The sequence below is a fragment of the Aethalodelphis obliquidens genome, unplaced genomic scaffold (genome assembly GCF_003676395.1).
Source record: "Aethalodelphis obliquidens isolate GAN/ISIS:26980383/991018 unplaced genomic scaffold, ASM367639v1 scaffold7, whole genome shotgun sequence".
NCBI lineage: Eukaryota > Metazoa > Chordata > Mammalia > Artiodactyla > Delphinidae > Aethalodelphis > Aethalodelphis obliquidens.
The window spans coordinates 23536185-23550011 of NW_020837951.1; the positions used below are offsets into that span (position 1 = coordinate 23536185).

At 41.0% G+C, this 13827-nt stretch overlaps 1 protein-coding gene and 1 pseudogene across 10 annotated transcripts in view; one reads left to right on the forward strand and one right to left on the reverse strand.

Annotated features, from left to right (window-relative positions):
- PALM2AKAP2 (PALM2 and AKAP2 fusion) overlaps nt 1-13827 on the reverse strand; it is a 607743-nt gene that overhangs the window by 565620 nt on the left and 28296 nt on the right. The window lies entirely within an intron of this gene.
- LOC113619835 (splicing factor 45 pseudogene) lies at nt 12034-13592 on the forward strand (annotated as a pseudogene).

The following is a 13827-nucleotide window of genomic DNA, read 5'->3' on the forward strand; positions in this document are numbered from 1 at the left end:
AAAAAAAAAAAAAAAAAAAATGGGTGGAAGACCTAAATAGATATTTCACTAAAGAAGACATACAGATGGCCAAGAGGCACATGAAAAGCTGCTCAACATCCCTAATTATTAGAGAAATGCAAATCAAAACAACAATGAGGTATCACCTCACAGAATGGCCATTATCAAAAAATCTAGAAACAGTAAATGCTGGAAAGGGTATGGTGAAAAAGAAACCCTCCTGCACTGCTGATTGTGAATGTAAATTGATACAGCCACTATGCAGAACAGTATGGAGGTTCCTTAAAAAACTAAAACTAGGGGCTTCCCTGGTGGCGCAGTGGTTGAGGATCCGCCTGCCGATGCAGGGGACACTGGTTCGTGCCCCAGTCCGGGAAGATCCCACATGCCGCGGGGCGGCTGGGCCCGTGAGCCATGGCCGCTGGGCCTGCGCATCTGGAGCCTGTGCTCCAAAACGAGAGAGGCCACAGCAGTGAGAGGCCCGCGTGCCGCAAAAAAAAATAATAAAATAAAATAAAAATAGACTAACATATGACCCAGCAATCTCACTACTGGGCATATACCCTGAGAAAACCATAATTCAAAAAGAGTCATGTAACACAACGTTCATTGCAGCACTATTTACGATAGCCAGGACATAGAAGCAACCTAAATGTCCATTGACAGATGAATGGATAAAGATGTGGCACATATATACAATGGAATATATGTGTATATACATATATACTCAGCCATAAAAAGAAATAAAATTGAGTTACTTGTAGTGAGGTGGATGGACCTAGAGACTGTCCTACAGAGTGAAGTAAGTCAGAAAGAGAAAAACAAATGCCGCACACTAATGCATATATATGGAATCTAAAAAAAAAAAAACGGTACTGATGAACCTAGTGGCAAGGCAGGAATAAAGACATAGACATAGAGAATAGATCTGATGACATGGGTGGGGGAAGGGGAAGCTGGGGCAAAGTGAGAGAGTGGCATAGACATATATACACTACCAAATGTAAAATGGATGGCTAGTGGGAAGCAGCTGCATAGCACAGGGAGATCAGCTCGGGGCTTTGCAACAACCTAGAGGGGTGGGATAGGAAAAGTGGGAGGGAGACGCAGAGGGAGGGGATATGGGGATATATGTATGCATATGGCTGATTCACGTTGTTGTACAACAGAAAATAACACAGTATTGTGACACAGTTATACTCCAATAAAGATCTATTTTTAAAAAAAAGATTTTTTTTTCTCTTGAAAATATTAGTCTTACTCTTCTTTATATTTTTTAAGCAGTGCCTTTGGGACCATATTATGAAGTGTTCCATACATAGAAAAGGCTGTACAGAGCACGCATGTGCTGTAGAGAATAACATACGAATGGCTCCCCAAGGACAAGGGTGCACTCACACCCCTGAAAGAGCCTCCGATGTGGTGGGGACCGGTGTGGACAGGCCAGGGTGAGTGGGTCTGGTTTCTCACTCATGAGGTTGGCAGGGCTTCAGGTACCCCATGAAGACATGAAAAGACATCATTCTTGAAGGTTAAGATGAAACTTGCTATTTTACTCACAGACAAGGCCCCCTTTTCTGGGACTGAAAGATACACAGTTTCCTTGTTTCCCCTAAAGCGGGGGGTGGGGGCTCAGGTAGGAAAGACAGGTCATTTCCCACTGTTCCCTTTCAGCACAAGAAAGCACAGTGATTTTTTTTTAATGCTTTTCACATTTCTGAGGTCCCCAAGTTATACCGTGACGAACAAGTGATTGGTTCCATCGGCAGCTATGAGAACTTTCTGCATTTTTATTTTTATTTTTAAAAGTGGTTACTATGTAGTAGGGGTTTTTGAATTTCTTTTTCAGACAGTTTAAAAAAAGAGGGAAGGTTCTGAGGTTGGAGTTGAGGTTCAGAGGAATGAACTGGACTTGGGGTGGATCAGAGATGAGTGTGATTTGCAGTTCTGGGACCGGGTAGTTGTGTGACATTGAGCAGGTCACGTAGAGCCTCTGAACTTCAGTTTCTGCATTTGTCAAGGGACACCTTCCTCATCCCCTCGCTGGGATTGTCACACCAGACACTGTGGCCAGGGTGTCCGGCACGATATCAGCACACAATGAGCAGTAACTAGGGATGCTCATTCGTCAGCCACAAGAATTATACCAGAACTAAGGGATTCTTTTAATTATCAGAATTATGGATTTGACTTGAATCTATGAGTCTGAGAAACATTATAAGTACAACTTAACTCTTCATTCCTCCTGAGCTGCCATCCATTCAAACTAAACTCTCTGCAATCGGCTTCCACCCCACCACTCCTCGGAAACTTTCTTCCCAAAGCAGCCGTGACGTCACAGGCAGAACCCGATGGCACTTCTGTGCCCTCCTCATATCCAACTTCTCCATAGAACTGATGCCACTGACAGCTCACTGCACCTTGAGACTCTGCCCTCTTTGTCTGCTCTGACCCTTATTTCTCCTGGCTTTCCCAAGCTCCCGGGCAACAGCATCCTTCATGGACGCCTACCTGGCAGTGTTCCTCGGGGCTTGCTCTTCAGCCCTCATCTCATCTCACTTTTCACTTCTCTCCCTGAGTCATCTCGTTTGCTCACACATACAGGTAAGACCCATATTTCCATCTTCAGACCTGGCCTCTCCCTGAACTTCAGATTCTGCTTTCTGACTCTCTAATGATCCCCTCCATGCTGCAATCCCCCAGACGTCTTTAAAGTTGACACGTCCAAAACTCACCATCCCACATGCCTGCATCCCGAATATGTGCTTCCTTCTGTTAGACCCACTGGGGTGAATTCCCTGTCACCACCCACTTGGTCCTCTAAGTCAGGAATATTAATGAAGCCTAGAAGCATCTTAGTAGTCACCAGTTGTATAAAAGCTGCGTCCTTTTTAAAAAATACACCTCTCTTCTGGAACTCTCCAGTCTGTCCTCACCTGCCTGGCTCAGGTCCCTCCTAAGTGACCCCTCTGTCTTTAGTCTAGTGTCCTTCAAATCCAGGCTCCAATGTGCATCCAGGATGATTTTTCTAAAGATCATCAAACGCACACATAGAGGTGACATACTGAGTGCCAACTTGATGTGACCATATAATTTATCAGCCAGAGACACTATTTTTTTTTTTTTTTTTTTGTGGTACGCGGGCCTCTCACTGTTGTGGCCTCTCCCGCTGCGGAGCACAGGCTCCGGACGCGCAGGTTCAGTGGCCATGGCTCACAGGCCTAGTCGCTCCGTGGCATGTGGGATCCTCCCAGACCGGGGCACGAACCCGCGTCCCCTGCATCGGCAGGAGGACTCTCAACCACTGCGCCACCAGGGAAGTCCAAACAGAGACACTTTTGATCATGAAAGGGTGTGCTATGAACAATTACACTGGAACAACAGATGAATCCTAAGTCTATGTCAGGCACTGTGCTAAGTGCTTTATACACCAATACACTTATCAGGTAGCTATTATTATTACTTAAAGATGAGGACATTGAGGCTTGCAGAGGTTAAATGGCTGGCCCATGAGCACACAGCTAGAACCCCACAGTTTGCGTAAGTGAGATTCAAACTCAGCATCATCTGACCCTGGAGCTCAAACTCTTATTTGAAATCATCATCCTTTTATTTTAAAAAATATGTTATGCCTTCCTTTTATTTCACAACAAAGCTTTCATGGTCTGACGTAACCCTTGCCTTCTCTGTGACCTCCTCTCCATAGGAACCGTTCCCTGCAGTGGGGCACAACCACTGGCTGCTTCTCACCTCAGCGCACTTGCTCTTTGCTTTTCCCAGATATCTTAATCTGATTCCTTATACTCCATCAAACAGCTCACATGTGATGCCCGCAGGTTAGATGCACCTCCACTGGGCTCACTCAGCATCCTGTGTACATATAAGTCAGAACCCCATGAGTAGAGTTTGCTCAGTTGTCTTCTTCAAACTATTCTTGTTGAATGCTTTGTTTATTTTCCTTCAAATGGTCCTGCTTTCTAATAAATTTGTTCAAACTATAATTTTTCCCTCTAAATACTACTTTGTGCCTCATGCATTCTGACATATGATGACCTTTTTAACCCAAGGATTTGGGGGACTGTTTTTGGTTTTGATTTGTTTTTGTTGTTTGTTGGTTTCCAGAAAAAGGAAAGTTTTTTAACTCTTTTATTGTTATTGATTTCTAATTTTATTGCATTATAATTACAGAACACAGTCTGCATGATACTGAATAAAATAATCTTTGGAATAAATTGATCTTTTTCTGTGGCCTAGAACATGGCCAATATTAATAAAGATACAAGGTACAATCCAAATGTACATATTCTATGGTTATTATCAAAAAGGCAAGATATAAAAAATGTTGGAGACGATGTGGAGAAAAGGGAGCCCTCACACACTGTTGGTGGGAACGTAAATTAGTGCAGCCACTACGGAGAACAGTAAAGAGGTGCCTCAAAAAATTAAGAATAGAACTACTATATCATCCAGCTATCTCACTTCTGGGTATTTATCTAAAGAATATGAAAACACTAATTGAAAAGATACATGCACCCCTATGTTCATTGAAGCGTTATTTACAATAGCCAAGGTATGAAAACAACCTAAGTGCCCATCAATGTACGACTGAATAAAGAAGTGTGTGTATATATACATACACACACAATGGAATACTACTCAGCCATAAAAGAAAGATGAAATCTTGCCATTTGAACAAAGTGGATGGACCTTGTGGGTATTATGCTAAGTAAAATAAGTCAGACGGAGAAAGACAAATACCATATGATTTCACACATATGTAGAATATAAAACATGGTTTTAAATAAATGAATGGACCAAACCAGATAAAAACAAACAAATAAATACAGAGAAAAGAGTAGTGGTTAGCAGAGGGGAAGGGGAGTGGGGGGAGGGTGAAACAGGTAAAGGGGATCAACTGAATGGTGACAGGTGGAAACTATACTTTTGGTGGTGAGCACAATGCAGCGTATACAGTGGCAGAAACATAATGTTGCACATATAGAAAAAGTACATATTCTATTTGTTGGATATATGTGATATGTATCTATGTTTTCAGGCTTATTATTCATGTTATGTAATTCTTCTATATTTGCTTATTTTATCAATAAGTGTGCTCTGTCAATTGGTGTCCCAGAAGGCTATATTAAATTCCAACTACCCTTTTTAAAAATTGTATTCCCTTGGGCTTCCCTGGTGGCGCAGTGGTTGAGAGTCCGCCTGCTGATGCAGGGGACACGGGTTTGTGTCCTGGTCCGGGAAGATCCAACATGCCGCGGAGTGGTTAGGCCCGTGAGCCATGGCCACTGAGCTTGCGCGTCCGGAGCCTGTGCTCCGCAACGGGAGAGGCCACAACAGTGAGAGGTCCGCGAACCCAAAAAAAAATTGTATTCCCAGCACTTAGTACAGGTACTAGATGCAATACAGTTGGTTGTTGAATAAATGAAGGTACTGCCATGACTTTCTTGATACCTAGGATTCACCTTATTAGAAACAAGTCCCATAGAGCCCAGCTGAACTTACCTTTAGTTGTGACTCAGCATGTCCTTGTCCACTCCAGTGCCACCCCACTAGAGGAGAAGGGTTACAGAGTGGCCAGAGACCGGGGCCTTGGAAAGGGCCAAGGCAAAAGAGGGGCACTGGTGCTTAAACTTCATTAATTTTGGCAACTCTTTCATTTGTGAAAGTGCTTTCTCCTGCCTTAGCTATTTGGTTTTAACTTCATGCCAGTACCACCAGGGAAACAAGGCAGGTTTTATTATCCCAGATCTACAGCTGAGAGTCTGAAGGACTAGATCATAATATGGGTCACACAGTTAATCATAGAGAACGATAGTTAATGATGAAGAAGCCCAGTTCAGTGTTCTTTCCACAGCGGTAGGCAGAAGCCCACTCATCACTTTAAAAAATTAAAGGGCATCTCATTTTGAAACATGTTTGAGAATTTGATTGTCTCCCCTTCGATTAATTCATGATCACCAGATCATGGTAAATCAACAACGACAATCATATGGAGGAAACTGTTGGTGGGAATATAAAATGGTGCAGCTACTGAGGAAAACCATCTAGAAGTCCCTCAAGAAGCTGAACATAGGGTTAACATATAATCCAGCAATTCCACTCTCTGGTATTTACCCAAGAGAATTGAAAATTTATGTTTGTCCAAAAATGTATATCTAAATGTTCATAGCAGCATTATTCATAATTGCTATAAAATGGAAACAACCCAAATGTCTATCCATTGATAAATGAATAAACAAAATGTGGTATGTCTATACTTTGGAATATTGTTCAGACATAAAAAGGAAGGACTGATGTATGCTACAATATGGATGAACTCCGAAAACATTATGCTCTGTGAAAAAAGCCAGACACAAAAGGCCACGAGTTGCATGATTACACTTATGTGAAATGCCTGGAATAGACAAATTCATAGGGATAGAAGGTAAATTAGTGGTTTTCAGGGGCTGTGGAAGGGGAAAAGGAGGAGAGACTGCTAATGAGTATGGATTTCTCTTAGGGGGTGACAAAAATATTCCGGAATTAGATATGACAATAGTTGCACAACCTTGTATTTATTATACTAAAAACCAGTGAACTGTGTGCTTTAGAAGGGTGAACTTTATGCTATATGAATCACATCTCAAATTTTAAAAAGCGTATGGCAAATCAAGAATCGTAGATCACTGCTCTAAACACCAAAAGAAAATCCTCCGCCCACAAAAAAAGAAAAGAAAATTCTGAGGAAGCAGCACAGCACACAGGAGTGTGAACTTTGGAAAAAGATGGAGCATGTTCAGGGCAGAAAGAGAGACACAGACGTAGAGAACAAACGTATGGACATCAAGTGGGGAAAGTGGCTGGGAGGTGGGGTGGTGGTGGTGGTGTGATGAATTGGGAGATTGGGATTGACAGGTATACAGTGATGTGTATAAAATAGATAACTAATAAGAACCTGCTGTATAAAAAAATAAATAAAATTCAATAAATAAATAAATTAATTAAAAAAGAAAAAGATGGAGCATGTTCAAATTCTACCCTTCCAATTATGACTTCCAGAACTTGGGCATTTTATTTAATTTCTCTAAGCATCGATTTTCTTACCTGTAAAATGAGGGCAATATTACCTTATTTCATGGGGTGGTTGTGAGGATTAAATGAAACCATTCATGTGAGACAGCTAGTACAATACTACACACTTAATAGGTATCGATAAATGACTGATATTATCATTATTACTTTTATTATCACTATTATTATCATTTTCACATCTTTCAGATCTCTCATATCTAATAATTTTTTAGTGCTATTCTTATTTGACACTTCTAATAACAGATTGTGAGGGTTTCCAGTTTCTATGCGCATAATCGTGGCAAATTCTTCAAAACACATGGCTTAAAGGAAAGTCTATTTTTAGTATACTGAGCTATCTACTGTGCCTGTTCCATGAAATAAATAATAATTAGCAAAACAGCTGCCAAAAAGCATGTCACAGGAATTCATTCACTACTTTGTTATAAATAGCAGTAGAAATGTTGGCCCATTGCGCCCCCTTGCGTACGTTCAGGAGAACTACCTTTACTCTAGAGAGAAGGTACCTTAGAGCGTTGCAATTCAAAGTGTGGTCCGAACCTGGAAGGAATTGAAAAATTTTGAGAAATGCACAACCTTCCGAAACTGAAGCAGGAAGAAATAGAAAATACGAACAGACCAATCACAAGCACTGAAATTGAAACTGTGATTAAAAATCTTCCAACAAACAAAAGCCCAGGACCAGATGGCTTCACAGGCGAATTCTATCAAACATTTAGAGAAGAGCTAACAGGATCCAAAAACACATTAAAAGGATCATACACCACGATCAAGTGGGATTTATCCCAGGGATGCAAGGATTCTTCAATGTACACAAATCAATCAATGTGATACACCATATTATCAAACTGATGAATAAAAACCATAAAAAAAAACTGGACAGCTACATGTAAAAGAATGAAATTAGAACACTCCCTAACACCATACACAAAAATAAACTCAAAATGGATTAAAGACCTAAATGTAAGGCCAGACACTATCAGACTCTTAGAGGAAAACATAGGCAGAACACTCTATGACATAAATCACAGGAAGATCCTTTTTGACCCACCTCGTAGAGAAATGGGAATAAAAACAAAAATAAACAAATGGGACCTAATGAAACTTCAAAGCTTTTGCACAGCAAAGGAAACCATAAACAAGACGAAAAGACAAACCTCAGAATGGGAGAAAATACTTGCAAACGAAGCAACTGACAAAGAATTAATCTCCAAAATATACAAGCAGCTCATGCAGCTCAATATCAAAAAAACAAACAACCCAATCCAAAAATGGGCAGAAGACCTAAATAGACATTTCTCCAAAGAAGATATACAGATTGCCAACAAACACATGAAAGAATGCTCAACATCACTAATCATTAGAGAAATGCAAATCAAAACTACAATGAGGTATCATCTCACACCGGTCAGAATGGCCATCATCACAAAATCTAGAAACAATAAATGCTGGAGAGGGTGTGGAGAAAAGGGAACCCTCTTGCACTGTTGGTGGGAATGTAAGTTGATACAGCCACTAGGAGAACAGTATGGAGGTTCCTTAAAAAACTAAAAATAGAAACTACCGTATGACCCAGCAATCCCAGTACTGAGCATATATCCTGAGAAAACTATAATTCAAAAAGAGTCATGGGGCTTCCCTGGTGGCGCAGTGGTTGAGAGTCTGCCTGCCGATGCAGGGCACATGGGTTCGTGCCCCGATCCGGGAAGATCCCACATGCTGCGGAGCGGCTGGTCCCGTGAGCCATGGCCGCTGAGCCTGCGCGTCTGGAGCCTGTGCTCCGCAACGGGAGAGGCCACAACACTGAGAGGCCCGCGTACCGCAAAAAAAAAAAAAAAAAAAAAAAAAGAGTCATGTACCAAAATGTTCATTGCAGCTCTATTTACAATAGCCAGGACATGGAAGCAACCTAAATGTCCATCAACAGATGAATGGATAAAGAAGATGTGGCACATATATACAATGGAATGTTACTCAGCCATAAAAAGAAACGAAATTGAGCTATTTGTAATGAGGTGGATAGACCTAGAGTCCGTCATACAGAGTGAAGTAAGTCAGAAAGAGAAAGACAAATACCGTATGCTAACACATATATATGGAATTTAAGGGGGAAAAAAATGTCATGAAGAACCTAGGGGTAAGACAGGAATAAAGACACAGACCTACTAGAGAATGGACTTGAGGATATGGGGAGGGGAAGGGTGAGCTGTGACAAAGCGAGAGAGAGGCATGGACATATATACACCACCAAACGTAAGGTAGATAGCTAGTGGGAAGCTGCCGCATAGCACAGGGAGATCAGCTCAGTGCTGTGTGACCAGCTAGAGGGGTGGGATAGGGAGGGTGGGAGGTGGGGAGACGTAAGAGGGAAGAGATATGGAAACATATGCATATGTATAACTGATTCACTTTGTTATAAAGCAGAAACTAACACACCATTGTAAAGCAATTACACTCCAATAAAAACATTTAAAAAATAAATAAATAAAATAAAAAACAAACAAATAGAACAAAGTGTGGTCCTCAGATCAGCAGCACAGGCATCATGTAAAAAGCTTGTTAGAAGTTTAGATCTCAGATTCCACTTCCAAATCAGAATCTGCATTTTAACAGTCTCCCTGGGTGATTTGTATGCACACTGAATTTGAGAAATACCAGCAGAGAACATATGGTAAACACTTATTTTCTTCATTCAGGAAACATTTACTTATATTTAATGTCTTATATTGAGTGTTAAGTGCTGTACCAGGAACTGGAAATACTAAGATGAATATAATTCTTTCCATAAAGAAATTTGAGATTAAAATCCTGTAATAATTGTGCACCTTAAAAAGGAGAATTTTATGTAATGTGAATTATACCTCAATTAAAACAAACAAACAGAAAGAGTATAGTAAGTCAAGAATTATAGAAAACTGCTCTAAAATCCAATAGAAAAATGCCAAGGAAGCAGCATAGCACACGAAAGTGTGGACTTTGGAACAAATGGACCAAATTCAAATTCTACCCTTCCAATGATCAATATAGTACAATCATGCAGAGTCCAGTGGTACACAGAGAAGAGAATGAACTCTGATTGGAGGAACTGAAGGAAATTTCAAGGAGGACGTGGTATTTGAGATGGACCTTAATAACTATGAATTCACCAGGTGGAGAATGTTGGGGAGAGTATTCCTTTCTGAAGGAATGTCAGGAGCAAAGGCACCCATGTTCAAAGGCATGTGGTGGATTAGTGGGATGTCAAGTCCTTTAGTATGTCTTTGGTGATCAGCACATTGGTAGAAAGGCAGTTACCTCCGGGGGGAATGGGTTATGGGAAATTCTCACTTCCTATAGTATACATTTCTATACATTTAAAAAGTTAACAATAAAACAAGACAAGAACAAGAAATGTCTAAGATTAATTGTCTAAACTTTCACCAAAGTAAACAGAAATCAATGAAATAGAATATGGTCAAACAAACAAAATATCAACAAATTTGACAAACCCTTAGCCAGACTGATCAAGTTAAAAAGAAAAAAAACCACAATTACCAATAGCAGAAATGATAGCGGGAACATCACTACTAACTTTAAAGTCATTAAAGGGACAATAAGAGAAGACTGTGAAAAGATGTTTGTCAATAAACTCAGCAACTTAGATGAAATAGACAAATGTCTTGAAAGATAGAAATTAATAAAACTGACTCAAGAAGAAATAGGAAATCTGAGTATCTCAATATCTGTTAAAGAAAACTGATTTGTGGGATTCCCTGGCAGTCCAATGGTTAAGACACCTCGCTTCCACTGCAGGGGGCATGGGTTCGACCCCTGGTTGGGGAACTAAGATCCCGCATGCTGCGTGGCATGGCCAAAAAATAGAAAAAAAAAATCAATTTGTAATTTAAAACCTTCTAACAAAGAAACTTCCAGACCCAGATATCTTTACTGATAAATTCTATCAAGCATTTAAGGAAGAAATAATACCAATTCTACCAGAGAACGGAGGAAGAGAGAACACTTCCCAAGTCATTTTATGAGACCAACATTATCTTGATACCTACACCAGGCAAACACATTGCAAAGAAATGAAAAACTGAGACCAACATCCTTCATAATATGATTGCAAAAATCTGTAACAAAATTTTAAGAAATCAAGTCAGGCAATGTATAGAAAAGGTTAATCAGCATGGATCAAGTGTTTGAATATTTAACGTTTGAATTTCAATTATTGTATTTCACCATATTAACAATCAAAGAAGAAAACCCACATGATTTGCTCAATAGATGCAAAAAAAAGTATCTGACAAAACCTAACACAAATTTCTTATAAAGTTAAGCACATATGTACCACAGACTCAGCAATTCCACTCCTGGCTGCTACCCAAAAGAAATTAAAACACATGTCTACACAAAGATTAGTATGTAAATGTTATAGCAATTTTATTCATAGTAGTCAAAAACTAGAAACCATCCAACTGTCCATTAACAGGGGAATGGATAAACAAATTGACGTATATCCTTACAACTGAAACTACTCGGCAATAATAAAAATGACCTTTAACAACATGGATGGACTTGGAGGAAATTATGCTAAGTGAAATATCAGACAGAGAAAGACAAATACTGTATGCTACCACTTACATGTGGAATCTAAAAAAATATAACAAACTAGTGAACATAACAAAAACGAGATTCACAGATATAGAGAACAAACTAGCGGCTACCAGTGGAGAGAGGGAAGAGGGGAGGGGCAACATATAGGTAGGGGATTAAGAGGTACCAAACTACTGCGTATAAAAGAAATAAGCTACAGGGACATATTGTACAACACAGGGAATAGAGCCAATATTTTATAATAACTGTAAGTGGCGTATAACCTTTAAAAATTATGAAACACTATGTTATACACCTGTAACTTACATAACATTGTACATCAACTATACCTCAATTAAAAAAAAAAAAAAAGAAATGACGGCGCCGCCTTGGGCCCCGCGGACTCAGCGTAGGGGTTGGCGCCGGAGACGTCCGGCCGTCTGGGGCTGACACCCAGCGCCCAGCCCGTCGAGTCCGCGCCGCCTCGGCCCCGGTGCGCCGCCTCGGCCTGGGAGCGTCGGCCGGGCGGGCCGGCATTAAACTGAGATGTCCCTGTACGATGACCTGGGAGTGGAGACCAGTGACTCAAAAACAGCAGCCTGGTCCCAAAACTTCACACTTCTGTAGTCTCAGCTCCAGGTGAAGAAGGCAGCTGTCACTCAGGCGAAGAGCCAGAGGACAAAACAAAGTACAGTCCTTGACCCGGTAATCAACCCAAAGCCAGGTGCCTCTTCAGACCAGAGGCAGATTGTGGACACCGCGCCGCACGTGGCAGCGGGCCTCACGGATCCGGTTCCCACTGCAGGAGAAGTTTTGATTCCCCTAGCTGATGAATATGATCCCATGTTTCCTAACGATTATGAGAAAGTAGTGAAGCGCCAAACAGAGGAGCGACAGAGACAGTGGAAGCTGGAAAGACAGAAATAGAAGAGAGAGAAAAGAGGCGTAAAGACAGACATGAAGCTAGGGGGTTTTCCAGGCGACCAGATTCAGATTCTGATGAAGATTATGAGCCAGAGAGGAAGAAGAGAAGTAGGGGCGGAGCTGCCATTCCACCACCCACTTCTCTTGTAGAGAAACACAAAGAGTTACTCCGAGACTTTCCTTATGCCGAGGATTCAAGACCTCGCTCACCGTCTTCCAAAGCTGCTATCCCTCCCCCAGTGTACGAGGAAGAAGACAGACCCAGATCCCCGACCGGCCCTGGCAACTCCTTCCTCCCCAACATGGGTGGCACAGTAGCACATAAAATCATGCAGAAGTACGGCTTCCAGGAAGGCCAGGGTCTTGGGAAGCACGAGCAGGGCTTGAGCACAGCGCTGTCAGGGGAGAAGACCAGCAAGCGGGGAGGCAAGATCATCGTGGGCGACGCCACTGAGAAAGATGCAACCAGGAAGTGGGATTCAAATCCATTAACTGAAATACATAAGTGTCCTACTAAAGTGGTCCTACTAAGGAACATGGTTGGTGCAGGAGAGGTAGATGAAGACTTGGAAGTTGAAACCAAGGAAGAGTGTGAAAAATATGGCAAAGTTGGAAAATGTGTGATATTTGAAATTCCTGGTGCCCCTAATGATGAAGCAGTACGAATATTTTTAGAATTTGAGAGGGTTGAATCAGCAATTAAAGCTGTTTTTGATCTGAATGGGAGGTATTTTGGTGGACGGGTGGTCAAAGCATGTTTCTGCAATTTGGATAAATTCAGGGTCTTGGATTTGGCAGAACAAGTGTGACTGCAAGAACTAGAGCCTGAGTCATCTCCAGCGATCCTTCAATAAGCTGCAGACTGAGCAGCGGAGAGCAAGGCGACAGGCAGCCTGCATGGCTGTGGGTACAGAGACTCTGGAAGGACTTCTAAGATATATGTCGACTGATCCCTTTTTTATTTTGTGGTTTTTTAATATAGTATAAAAATCCTTTAAAAAAAACCAAAATAGATAACTAATAAGAACCTGCTGTATAAAAAAATAAAATTCAAAAACATAAATAAATAAATAACAATGTGTGCCTCTCTGGTTGTTTCTCTTTTTTATTACCACTTCTGAGGTGATTACATTTTTTGCTAGGATTTCATGATAATCCTCAAGTGCTTCAGTGATATGGCATTTCTTGCACTAAAATATCTAGAAAGTTTTGGAATATGGGGTTGTGTTACCCTTTGCT